General features: G+C 48.1%; 1 pseudogene; it reads right to left on the bottom strand.

Annotated features, from left to right (window-relative positions):
* Nucleotides 1-2,186: 2,186 nt before the first annotated feature.
* Nucleotides 2,187-13,107, bottom strand: LOC132572087 (zinc finger protein 665-like; annotated as a pseudogene).
* Nucleotides 13,108-14,057: the final 950 nt, after the last annotated feature.

Raw genomic sequence — 14,057 nt, 5'->3', positions numbered from 1 at the left:
GGAATATGCCAGGCAAGATGTGGGACACTTCTGGGCTTCCAAGGCATAGAATCAGAGAGTTGGAAGGGACCTCCGAGGTCATCTAGTCCAGCCCCCGCACAATGCAGGAAACTCGCAAACCCCTCCCCCTAAATTCACAAGATCCGCATCGCTGTCAGATGGCCACCCAGCCAGCCTCTGTTGAAAAACCTCCCAGGAAGGAGATCCCACCACCTCCCAAGGAGGACCCCCCTCCGGACCACCAGAAGGGGATGGGGGGGTTAAGTTTGCAGATCCAGGCTGGAAAACCGCTGGGGATGTGCGGAGGGAGTCTGGGGAGGCCAGAGACACCCCCCCCCCTCCACAGCAGCTGCCATTTTCTCCAGGGGAGCTAAGCGCTGCAGTCATTCCGGGCAGGAGATCTCCAGGCCGAACCTGGAGGCTGATGGCATCCCTAGCAGGGAGGAGACTGAGTCCTGCTCAGCAGCCTCGAACTCCTGAGCCCCCTGCCCAGAAGGAAGAGCCGGCAGAGGCGTCAGGGGCGATTCCAGCACTGGGCTGCTGCTTCTTCGCTGCCTTGGGACTGCGGCTGGAGAAGAGGTTGCCCTCCTGTGAGAATCTCCCTGCCTGGCCCAGGAGAAGCCCCCGGGCAGGGCTGGCAGAGAGGGCAGGAACAGCCGCTTCCTTGGAGGGCTGCTTTTCTCTGTGCGGGGAGCCTCCAGCCCTGAGCGAGCCATCCAGGCCCTGGTCTTCTGCACAGGGACCCTGCGGCCTCTTCCCCACCAGGCTGGCGGCCCCCTGCCAGCAAGGACTGCCCCACGGAGGGAGGGAGGGCCAGGAGCAGGGCGCCCACGGTCTCTGTGCTGCTCCCCCCTCTGGCCTCCTACCTCCTGCCCCAAAGGACTGCCAGGGCCACGGAGCTGAAATGAAATCGAAAGAGATTCCTGACCCTGAGAGCGGTTCCTCAGTGGAACAGGCTTTCTCCTTGGGAGGTGGTGGGCTCTTCTTCCTGGGAGGTTTTGAAACAGAGGCTGGATGGCCACCTGACAGCAATGTGGACCCTGTGAATTGAGGGGGAGGGGTTTGTGAGTTTCCTGCATTGTGCAGGGGGCTGGACTAGATGACCCTGGAGGTCCCTTCCAACTCTAGGATTCCTTACCGTTAGAGTGGTTCCTCAGTGAAACAGGCTTCCTCAGGAGGTGGTGGGCTCTCCTTCCTTGGAGGTTTTTAAAAAGAGGCTAAATGGCCATCTGACAGCAATGAGGATCCTATGAATTTAGGGGGAGGTGTTTGTGAGTTTCCTGCATTGTGCAGGGGGTTGGACTAGATGACCCTGGAGGTCCCTTCCAACTGTATGATTCTATGATTGTATTCTCTGATTCTAGGGCAGCATTGCTGTTTCTGTGTCCAGCAAAATGCAGATTGTCACTTTGGGTTCAGTCAGCAATTTTTCTCCCCTTTGGCAGGGGATCCCGGAGGATTTTGCCGTCTTCTGGGCAGAGAGGAGGGGCACTGGGGGTGTCGAGGGGTGGGGGAGGTATTTGGGAAGAATTTATAGCCAAATAGATCCCCGTGGTAAGAACACATCAACAATGAAGTCATAAACGTAGAAATGTCCATCCAATTAAAAGTCTCTCAGAAAACTGGTGATATGCCACAATTGTCCCTTCTCACCTGCAGCTCCACAGCTATGCAGCTTTCTCCAAACGCAGATTTGTCAAAAAAAAACAAAAAACCTCCTACAACTGTTTCCCTGGTTCATTCTCCTTCAGTTTGGTGTAGTGGGTAAATGCATGGACTCTTATCCGGGAGAACCGGGTTTGATTCCCCACTCCTCCACCTGCACCTACTGGAATGGTGTTTGGTTAGCCATAGCTCTCACAGGAGTTGTCCTTGAAAGGGCAGCTTCAGGGAGAGCTCTCTCAGCCCCACCCACCTCACAGGGTGCCTGTTGTGGAGAAGGAAGATAAAGGAGATTGTGAGCCACTCTGAGATTCAGGGCAGAGTATAAATCCAATATCATCATCATCTTCTCTGGTGGGGGAAGTCATCCACAGTGGTTAGGTCACCCCCCCCCCCTCTCCCTCCAGGTAGGGCTATGCAAAATGTTGGGATTCCTTCCAGATCACGGGGTGGGGGAGGGGGAGTGTCCTTCCCAGGCGGAGAATAGCCAAGCCCCAAACTACTGAAAACTCCACACAGAAAAGGAACTAACCAAGTAATACAACTTTATTAATCTAACCATGAAAAAGGGGAAGAAAAGAAAAAAGAGCCAACCTTTCAAGTAGGCTTAACAACCTCTTGGGGAGGGAAAAATAACAGGATGATTTCGCTCCACCAAAGAGAAGAAACCTTCAGCTAAGCCAATGTTTCGTTTTCAGAATTCCTCAATAACATTTCCTTGTTAAAATGCTTCTTGCACCAGTGTCTGAGAAAACCAACTACATGGAAAGTGCTGTAAGAGAGAGGTTTATTTTTCCCCACCGACATGTCTGAGAGACGGGCAGCTTCGCTGGAGATGAAACTCACTCCTTATCAAGAGCGGTAGAGCACTCCTCTGAAGTTTAGGATGGGAGGAAGGGACAGGCTTCATTCCCCGCCCCGCGCCCCCCCCCCAAAAAAAGACTTTGGCAGGGCTCTGAGCTGGATCATAAATCTCAGATCTCCAGGACTCTAGCCCTGAGCTAAAACAAGGACTCTGTAGGAAAACCCGGGGAGCTCCTGATGCTGGACAAAAGGAGCCAGCTTTTCACCATCTCTTAAGACCCAGAGAGACCAATCAACAGCTGGGGGATTCCTCCAAACTGGACTCTTGACCGTGTCGTTCCTCAAATCAGCTCACCCTCATTCCTCAACAGAGGTTCCCATGATGAATCTTTTGATGTTCTCTTAGTCTGCCATTCCGAGAGAACCTCTTCCCACACTCCAAGCATTTATGTGGCTTCTCCCCTGTGTGAATGTTTTGATGTGACCTTAGGTGGCCACTTTGAGAGAAGCACTGTCCACACTCAAAGCATTTATATGGCTTCTCCCCAGTATGAACCTTCTGATGAGCTTTTAGGGTGTCATTCCGAGAGAAGCAGTTTCCACACTCCAAGCATTTGAATGGCTTCTCCCCAGTATGAATCTTCTTATGTTCTCTTAGGGTTTCATTCCGAGAGAAGCACTTTCCACACTCTAAGCATTTATATGGCTTCTCCCCAGTATGAATCTTCTGATGTCCTCTTAGGGTGTAATGCCGAGAGAAGCACTTTCCACACTCCAAGCATTTGAATGGCTTCTCCCCAGTATGAATCCTTTGATGTGACCTTAGTTGGCCATTCTGAGAGAAGCTCTTCCCACACTCCAAGCATTTATGTGACTTCTCCCCAGTATGAATCTTTTGATGTACAGTCAAGCCACCTTTCTGGGAGAAGCACTTTCCACACTCCAAGCATTTATATGGCTTTTTCCGAGTATGAAACCTTTGGTGTATAGTTAGGTGGTCATTCCGAGAGAAGCACTTTCCACACTCCAAGCATTTGTATGGCTTCTTCCCAGTATGAATCCTTTCATGTTGTCTTAGGGCGTAATTCTGAGAGAAGCACTTTCCACACTCCAAGCATTTGTATGGCTTCTTCCCAGTATGAATCTTCTTATGTGCAGTTAGGCTGCCTTTGAAAGAGAAGCACTTTCCACACTCTAAGCATTTGAATGACTTCTCCCCAGTATGAATAATTTGATGTGCAGTCAAGCTGTGATTATGGGAGTAGCACTTTCCACACTCCAAGCATTTATATGACTTCTCCCCAGTATGAATCTTTTGATGTTCTTTTAGGGTACCATTCCTAGAGAAGCTCTTCCCACACTCCAAGCATTTATGTGGATTCTTCCCAGTATGAATCTTTTCATGTGTTCTTAGGGTGTCATTCCGAGAGAAGCACTTTCCACACTCCAAGCATTTGAATAGCTTCTCCCGAGTATGAATCTTCTTATGTGCAGTTAGGCTGCCATTGAGAGAGAAGCACTTTCCAAACTCTAAGCATTTGAATGACTTCTCCCCAGTATGAATATTTTGATGTGCAGTCAAGCTGCTATTATGGGAGTAGCACTTTCCACACTAGCATTTATATGACTTCTGCCCAGTATGAATCTTTTGATGTGTTTTTAAGGTGCCATTCTGAGAGAAGCACTTTCCACACTCCAAGCATTTATGTGGCTTCTCCCCTGTGTGAATGTTTTGATGTGACCTTAGGTGGCCACTTTGAGAGAAGCACTTTCCACACTCCAAGCATTTGTATGGCTTCTTCCCAGTATGAATCTTCTTATGTGTAGTTAGGCTGCCAATGAGAGAGAAGCACTTTCCACACTCAAAACATTTATATGGCTTCTCCCCAGTATGAATCGTTTGATGTTGCTTTAGGATGCAATTCCGAGAGAAGCACATTCCACACTCTAAGCATTTGAATGACTTCTCCCCAGTATGAATATTTTGATGTGCAGTCAAGCTGCTATTATGGGAGTAGCACTTTCCACACTCCAAGCATTTATATGACTTCTCCCCAGTATGAATCTTTTGATGTGTTTTTAAGGTGCCATTCTGAGAGAAGCACTTTCCACACTCCAGGCATTTATATGGCTTCTCCCCAGTATGAATCTTTTGATGTGTTCTTAGGGCGTAATTCCGAGAGAAGCACTTTCCACACTCCAAGCATTTGTATGGCTTCTTCCCAGTATGAATCTTCTTATGTGTAGTTAGGCTGCCAATGAGAGAGAAGCACTTTCCACACTCAAAGCATTTATATGGCTTCTCCCCAGTATGAATCGTTTGATGTCGCTTTAGGATGAAATTCCGAGAGAAGCACATTCCACACTCTAAGCATTTGAATGACTTCTCCCCAGTATGAATATTTTGATGTGCAGTCAAGCTGCTATTATGGGAGTAGCACTTTCCACACTCCAAGCATTTATATGACTTCTCCCCAGTATGGATCTTTTGATGTGTTTTTAAGGTGCCATTCTGAGAGAAGCACTTTCCACACTCCAGGCATTTATATGGCTTCTCCCCTGTGTGAAACCTTTGATGGACAGTTAGTGAACTACTCCAGTGGAAGCACTTTCCACATTCCACACATTTATGCCTTTTCAAGAATGCTGGAACTTTGTGAGATGTGTTAGTACTGAATTGGCAGCTGGACCCCTTCTGGTTCATGGTACCATTAGACCTTTTCTTTCTCTTCCGTGTTTCATCTTGGGATGAGACCTCAGGCTTCTTTCTGCTCTGACAGGCCTCCAATTCTTTCCTTTGCTTCTGTTTCCATTCCCTGTTCTTTCTGCAATGTCTCTTGGGTACCGCTTGACCCCCGGATTGTGCTTCCACTTGTATGTTGTTGTCTTTTCCCACAACTCTCCCTCCTGATTCCTTCTCAAACACATCTGCAACTGCAAAAGAGAGACCAAAATCATATATGAATGAAAAAGTTACAAAATACCAGTTAGCAGGTAAGGTCAGTAGTCAATGGTGCTTTCTATAACCAGAGCCAAGGGCTTGGAAAAACCTCAGCAATATCTAAAGACACATCAGGATGACCTGGAAAAGAAGAAAGGGGTGACCAAGGGAAGGAGGAGCTGATTTCTTTCTTTCCACTTTTACAGTAGCTTGCTCTTGAGCTCCCATTCAGGTTAATAAGGTTTCTAGTGGACGTTTAGGCAACACATAAAACAGAATAGGAAAAAGAATGCTTAAAAAATCTTGAATTTTGTTGAAATAGTTTGATTAAATAAAAAAGAATAAATATATCCAACAGTTAAATTGAGAGACTGGCGATGTGGACAAAATAGATAATCCTAGAAACCTGGAAAATGATCTAGACTTGCAGAAGAATCGGAGAGGTGGGGAGAATATAGAGGGTTTCAACCCCCAAAAATAATAGAAGCAGTGCCTGTCCCATAAGAAACAAAGGCCTTCAGTGGTCTTTCTGGCTCTATGATTCTATGACTTGCAGGGCTCGCCCAGGACTGGCTGCCTGCTACTCTTCAACAGACCAAGCAAATGCTGTGTCCTTGATTACTATGAATAATCCATGAACAGTTTAAAGGGAAAGTACACAGCCACCTTTACTATAATTAATATACTGCCCAAATCCTTACTGCATTTGAAACATGCAATTCCTTTTCAGAGTCATCAACAAATAAATAACATGCTATAAGCAGTGAAGAAAGACTCAAATTGCAGTGCAGCTCCTGTTGAAAGTCTTCAATATCAAAGTGAATCAGTTGAAAATGTATTTCTCAATCCTCCATTTCAGGAAACATCGTGCAAGGAATTCACTGCCACAGGAGGTGGTGGCGGCTACAAGCATAGCCAGCTTCAAGAGGGGTTTGGATAAAAACATGGAGCAGAGGTCCATCAGTGGCTATTAGCCACAGCATATCATTGGAACTGTCTGGGGCAGTGATGCTCTGTATTCTTGGTGCTTGGGGGGGCAGAGTGGGAGGACTTCTAGCCCAACTTGTGAACCTCCTTTTTTTGGCTACTGTGTGACACAGAGTGTTGGACTGGAGGGGCCACTGGCCTGATCCAGCATGGCTTCTCTTATGTTCTTATGTGACACAGAGTGTTGGACTGGAGGGGCCACTGGCCTGATCCAACAGGGCTTCTCTTATGTTCTTATGTGACACAGAGTGTTGGACTGGATGGGCCACTGGCCTGATCCAACATGGCTTCTCTTATGTTCTTATGTGACACAGAGTGTTGGACTGGAGGGGCCACTGGCCTGATCCAACAGGGCTTCTCTTATGTTCTTATGTGACACAGAGTGTTGGACTGGAGGGGCCACTGGCCTGATCCAACAGGGCTTCTCTTATGTTCTTATGTGACACAGAGTGTTGGACTGGAGGGGCCACTGGCCTGATCCAACATGGCTTCTCTTATGTTCTTATGTGACACAGAGTGTTGGACTGGATGGGCCATTGGCCTGATCCAACATGGCTTCTCTTATGTTCTTATGTGACACAGAGTGTTGGACTGGAGGGGCCATTGGCCTGATCCAACATGGCTTCTCTTATGTTCTTATGTTACACAGAGTGTTGGACTGGAGGGTCCACTGGCCTGATCCAACAGGGCTTCTCTTATGTTCTTATGTGACACAGAGTGTTGGACTGGATGGGCCATTGGCCTGATCCAACAGGGCTTCTCTTATGTTCTTCTGTGACACAGAGTGTTGGACTGGATGGGCCATTGGCCTGATCCAACAGTGCTTCTCTTATGTTCTTATGAATGCAACAGGTGTGCCAGCTATCGTCCTGTTTCTGAATTCTTCATCAAATAAAGGATTCATCATAAATCCATACAATAGTAAAGGCTTGCTTGGGCCCAACGGTCTCCGCAAAGGTTTCAAAGCACGCAAAATGCTCTCGGTGGCTCACGAGCCGCACTGCAGCCTCTGTCTTTCTTCGATGTTTATAGCACGTTATTTATTTGTTGATGACTTTGATGACTTAGCTGGTCTTGAGGACAAAAGGAGATTGAGGAAGAATCGCACTGCTACAGCACCAACCCCAAATCAGACTTTTTCCTGCAGCCACTGTGGCCGGATCTGCCTGTCCCGCATCGGTCTTGTCAGCCACCAGCGAGCCTGCAGCAGACGTGGACTACTGCACCCTTCTTAAATCTTCGTTCGCGAAGTCAAGCCGAGAGAGAGAGAGACTTTGAAAAGGAATTTGGTGGGGGCTTCCCGCCCATGGTGGAAGACAGGAGGGCCTGGCATGACGTGGTCCAGGGGGTCACAAAGAGTCCGACTCCACTGTGCGAATGAACAACAACCCACTCAAACGCCCTCCATGACTCTGGGCCTGAGGAAATGATTACTCAAGAGGCAGAGGTAGTCTTGGAAACACCAGACTGGGTTGCCAATCCCCAGGTGGGGGCAGGGGATACCCCGGTTTGGAGGCCCTCCCCCCACTTCAGGGTCGTCAGAAAGCGGGGGGAGGGAAGGGAACTGTCTGCTGGAAACTCTATTATTCCCTATGGAGATTTATTCCCATAGAAAATCATGGAGAATTATTCCACGGGTACCTGGGGCTCTGGGGGGGCTGTTTTTTAGGGTAGAGGCACCAAATTTTCACTATAGCATCTAGTGCCCCTCCCCAGAATACCCCCCAAGTTTCAAAAAGATTGGACCAGGGGGTCCAATTCTATGAGCCCCAAAAGAAGGTGCCCCTATCCTTCATTATTTCCTATGGAAGGAAGGCATCTAAAAGGTGTGCAGTCCCTTTAAATGTGATGGCCAGAACTCCCTTTGGAGTTCAATTATGCTTGTCACAGCCTTGATCTTGGCTCCACGCCTAATGTCTCCTGGCTCCACCCCCCAAAGTCTCCTGGCTCCACCCCCAAAGTCCCCAGATATTTCTTGAACTGGACTTGGCAACCCTAGAACCACCAGACTGGGGAATTCCTGGAGATTTGAGGTTACAGCCCAGGGAGGGGAGGGGGGCCCTACAAATGAAGCTCCTCCTCTCTCAACTCCTTTTCCAAGTGCTGTCAACTGAATCGGGGACTTTGGAGACGCAGAACAGAAGCCCCTTCTCTGGCCTGGTCCAATCCGTGGGGCTTTTCCTCCCTCCTCCCCTCAGCCCCACTCAGTCCAAGGAAGAGAGCCGCTGGGCCTCAAAATAGAAAGACCTTAGAAGGAAACAGGAGCCGTGGGGATGTCCTAGCAGGAACCCAGCTGGATAGGGTCCATCTCTCCCAGTCAGAGCCAACTTCATTAACAGGTTTCTCTTTGCAGAGTGAAAATATGCTATGCTTTCTTTTTCAGGAGCTGAGATCCCAAGCGTGCTCTTTCCTCTACAGGACATGAAAGTGTGCCCTGGAATGAAAGACTGGCAAAGGAAGTTTCCCCTCCCTCCCTCCTCTTCTGCGATTATAACAAAGCAGAAAAGATCCTTACCCAGAGAGGCCGTGGTCTCCAACATTTCCTCCATAACAGCCCAGTAGAGTTTTCTTTGGCCTGGATCCAGAAGGGCCCATTCCTCTTCTGTGAAGAAGACAGCGACCCCCGCAAAGGACACGGGGGAGCTCTGGAAGAGGAAAATATGGCCCTCTCGATCATGTCTCTGACCACTCAAGAAAGAAGGAAGAACCCCACCAGCCAATCAATTGTCTCTTCCTCGTCTGAAGAAGTGGGCATGCACACGAAAGCTGACGTTCTGAATACAACTAAGTTGGTCTTAAAGGTGCAACTGACTCCTATTTTGTTCTACTACTTCAGACCGACACGGCTGCCTATTTGGATCTAGCCAATTATAGAATCCAATACATCAAACCAAAGGCACGGAAAATAGAACTAGTTTCTTTTTCAGACTCTTTCCAGCTATTATATTCTGAACGTCTCCAAGAAATATAAACTCAGACAATTGCAAAGAACTGGGCTTCTTTTGGTCAAATCCAGTTAAATGTGTGTGTGTGTGTGTGTGGGATAATTGACTGTAAGGCTGACATTATACTATCTTGCATGTTTAATCCCAGAAATAAAGACAAGTAATGCTTGAGAGAAGATTTCTGCTTTTAACACTGTGGTCTGCAGAGACATTTTGTGTTGATCTAATGGTTACATCCAGCTGTGTAAACATAAACTGCCCTACTTAAAGACAAAGCGTCTTCTGTTTTGTCTTCTCTCTAACCAACCAAAGGCTGATCCAAGACGCTTCCCCTCCTGCTCCAGTGTAGCCTATAAAGACCATTATAGTCAATTTCATTGAATGCTCACGAGTTCTTGTATTGTACTTTTCTCCCTTTCTCACAATACAAGAACTTGTGGGCATTCGATGAAATTGCAGCAGTCAGGTTAAAACGGATAAAAGGAAGTCCTTCTTCACCCAAAGGGTGATTAACATGTGGAATTCACTGCCACAGGAGGTGGCGGCGGCTACAAGCATAGACAGCTTCAAGAGGGGATTGGATAAAAATATGGAGCAGAGGTCCATCAGTGGCTATTAGCCAAAGTGTGTGTGTGTGTGTGTGTGTGTATTTTGGCCACTGTGTGACACAGAGTGTTGGACTGAGTGGGCCATTGGTCTAATCCAACATGGCTTCTCTTATGTTCTTATAGTCTATGGGCCCCATAGGCTATAATGGAGAATCGACCTGGAGTATCTGGGGTTTCAGGATTGCTGTTGCTTTTTTATGTAGAGGCACCAAACTTGCAGCATAGCTGCTGTTGCCTCTCCTCAAACACTTCCCCAAGTTTCAACAAGATCAGACCAAGGAGTCCAATTCTATGAGCCGCAGAAGAAGGTGACCGCATCCTCCATTGTTTCCAAAGGAAGGAAAATGCCTTGTGGGCATAGAGCAGAAACCTATGAGCAGCCTGTTAAACATCTGTGCAACAGCACCCCCCAGTGCAGCATAGAGGGAGCTGTGCCTGTGAGGCAGGCGGGGCTGAGAGAGCTCTGAAAGAACTGCTCTTGAGAGAACAGCCCCGAGAGAACTTGTGACTGACCCCAGGTCACCCAGCTGGCTGCATGTGGAGGAGGAGGGGGGAATCTAACCCGGTTCTCCAGATTAGAGTCCACACACTTAACCACTGCACCGAACCAGGCAATGAGCCCTACTGGGTCAGACCAGGGGTCCATGTAGGAGTTAAGGATAAGAAGAACCCCAGGCTGGCTGTAGGGAACATATTCAAGGGGGTGAAAGCACAAGTAACCCACCTCCCACCCCACCCCACGGATCTTGGCCAGGAAGCCTCTGTCTCTCTCTCAGGGCTTCTTCCGGCCACCTCTTCCTCCTCCACTCCTCTTCCTGCATGTTTCTCTCCCCTCCCCCGTTCTCGCCCAAGAGTTGGGGATGAAACCCTGAACTCACCTTTCCTGCAGACGAGCAAAGGCCAAGTTCTCCCTCCAGCCAGGGGAAGCACGAAAGGAGAGAGGCCCCGGGGAAGGGCATACTCCATATGTTTTTATTTCCATCTGGAGGGAAAACTGCCCCCAGGGCACCTAGAAAAGGCAGGGTAGATCTCTCTGGCGCTCGCAAGTCCTCCTGGGAAATGTAGTCTCCTGCAACAGCAACACCCAGACAGAATTTTAAAAAGTGAGGCACTTCAGAATGTGGAAAGAAAATTTCTTTGCTCATTTGTGGTTTTGTGGGGCAGCTTCCTGTGCATATGAATGAATCTTCCTTCTTGTTTTCTCACCCCCTTTCCATGATCTCTGTCCTCTTCAGCTCAACACAAAGCTTCCCTCCCAGCAGTGACCCAAAGAACCTCTGAAGCTGCCTTCTACTGAATCAGACCCCCCTGGGTCCCTCAAAGTCAGTCTGGTCTACTCAGACCGGCAGTGGCTCTCCAGGGTCTCCAGCTGTGGTTTTTCACTCTTCACTCCTATTTGCCTGGACCCTTTTGAGTTGGAGATGCCAGGGATTGAACCTGGGACCTTATGCTTACCAAGCAGATGCTCTGCCACTGAGCCACCGTCCCTCCCCAAACATCTCATCCCTGAGGGGAAGCCTTACACCACAAGGACAAAAAGGAAGAAGATAAAAGAGGTAGGAGCCTCACTCAGAGAGGCGGCCGTCTCGTACGTTTCCTCCATCACTTCCCAGAAGAGTTTTCTTTGTCCTGGATCCAGCAGGGCCCATTCCTCCTCCGTGAAGAACATGGCCGCCTCCTCAAGGGACACCGGGGAGCTCTGGAAGAGGGGAACACGGCCCGCGTGAACAACCGTTCCTGTCCTTTCAAGAAGAAAAGGATCCCATCGCCCACTCCCTTGATTATACACTGAAAGTCTCCAAGAAATACAAATCCAGAAATCTGCATGAACTTGGGCTTCTCTTCCTCTAGACCAATTAAATGGGGGGGGGGGGAATTGACCCTGACTGTCTAGTATATTAATGGGATAATAATAGTTGGATGGGAAATTTTTTGAGATATAAATACCTTCCTTTTGACCAGGCTTAATACAATATAGTTATTAACAGACATTCTTACATTTTGACATATTACTGTTTTATTGCTTTTGCATGCTCATGCGACTCAGATCAAAGGTTTGCTCAATTTCTTAATTTTACTATTCTGTCATTGAATAATAAATCTGTACCATTTCACATTCTGAGCCACTGACTACCAGCTATGTGTGGTTTTGCTCACTGAACCGGATTCCACATCGGAGGAAGTGTGCATGCACACAAAAGCTGACGTTCTGAATAAAACTAAGTTGGACTTCCATTTTAAAAAGTTTTGTTTCAGAAAGAGTAAGGGTAGGGGATAGGGAGAATGGAGAGCAGAATACATTTTAACCTTATTCTGCATAAAGATACTTTCAAAAAATACAAGCTTACATCTTCAATACTTTAGTTACATAAATTGTCCCATATTATTATCTCTATACTAAACATCATCAACATTTTAAAATTTTATACTATAAATCTTTGGGTTAAGTTATCTGTTAGTTTGACAATTCCAGTAAAGGCAATTTTGTAATATAAAATACAGGGGGGGGGGAGGAGAAATAACTTCACACCAGAGAATCTTAAGAGTCTTGAGTGTCTAGCCAGGCATAAAATTTCATCCAGTATTTTCTAGCTTCTTCTTTAGATCTCCCAGCCAACAGCTGGGATAAAGTCCAGCTCTGCAAAATTAAGTTGGTCTTCAAGGTGCACTTGACTCCTATTTTGTTCTACTACTTCAGACCAACACGGCTGACTACTTGGATCTAGTATATTAATCTGCATGTTTGACCCCAGAAATATATCAACATTGTGTTTCCAGAGGTTTCTGCTTTCACTTTTTTTTTGCAGAGACTTTCTGTGCTGCTCTAAAAGTGACCTCTAGCTCTGTGAACATAAACTGGCCTAATTAAACTCCTCCTATACTGTGTTCTATTTCCCCCCCTTGCAAACCCAAGGCCCGCTCTTTCCAGGCTGCCTGATCCTCAGCACTTCTCTGCAGGGAAGGCCAGAAAGAGAAGCAGCCCCGGATCAGCCCGGCTGCCCCTCCAAGGCTGCAGAAGAAGCTGAGCCTCTCCTCCCCCCGCCCCTCCCTCTTGCACGCCCCTCCTCACCCCAGATCCCTTCCCCCCCTCCGCTCACCTGCCCCCTTCTGCTGCTGCAAAGGTGCCAGAGCCGGATCCTGCCCCCAGCAGGCGGGGGAGGAGAGGGGGGCTGCTCATGCTGCCCCCTCCCACCCCTGGAAAAGGTGGGGCTGACTTGACTGGGGCTTGCAAGGCCTTCTGGGAAATGCAGTTCTCTCCCCCCCCAGCTGGAAGGAGGAGGAGGGCCTGGCAAGAGAGGCTGGTGGGGGGAGATGGTTGCCCCCTCTCTCCCGGGGGAGCTCCTGCAGCCCCTTGGCCCTGGCTGGCCTTCTGCCTTTCATCTCCTCCTCCTCCTCTCTCTCACCTGGGCTTGGAGCTGCAGCAAGCTCACCTGTATGAAAGTGAATATCTGGGAAGGATAAGTTAGATGCCCCTCCCGGAATATGCCCGGCAAGATGTTTCTTGCTCTTGCTAACCTGCTGAAAGATCACATTTGTCGTGTCTGAACAGCATTTTCCCATTAGCAGGAAACGTGGGACGCTTCTGGGCTTCCAAGTCATAGAATCAGAGAGTTGGAAGGGACCTCCGAGGTCATCTAGTCTAGACCCTGCACAATGCAAGAAATTCACACACACACACACCCCCAGTTCACAGGATCCTCATTGCTGTCAGATGGCCATCCAGCCTCCGTTGAAACACCTCCAAGGAAGGAGAGCCCACCACCTCCCGAGGAGGAAGCGTCTTCCACAGAGGAACTGAGGAAGAGGAGGAGGAGGAGGAAGAAGAGGAGAAGGACATTGCTGTCAGATGCCATCTAGCCTCTCCTTAAAAACCTCCAAGGAGTGTGGAAAATGCTTCTCTCAGAATGGCACCTTAAAAACACATCAAAAGATTCATACTGGGGAGAAGCCATACAAATGCTTGGAGTGTGGAAAGTGCTACTCCCAAAATAGCAGCTTGACTGCACATCAAAATATTCATACTGGGGTGAAGTCATTCAAATGCTTAGAGTGTGGAAAGTGCTTCTCTCGGAATTACATCCTAAAGGAACATCAAACAATTCATACTGA

The sequence above is a fragment of the Heteronotia binoei genome, chromosome 5, assembly GCF_032191835.1.
Source record: "Heteronotia binoei isolate CCM8104 ecotype False Entrance Well chromosome 5, APGP_CSIRO_Hbin_v1, whole genome shotgun sequence".
Lineage (NCBI taxonomy): Eukaryota > Metazoa > Chordata > Lepidosauria > Squamata > Gekkonidae > Heteronotia > Heteronotia binoei.
The sequence above is the reverse complement of the archived record's forward strand: the minus strand, read 5'-3'. Positions and strand labels throughout refer to the sequence as shown.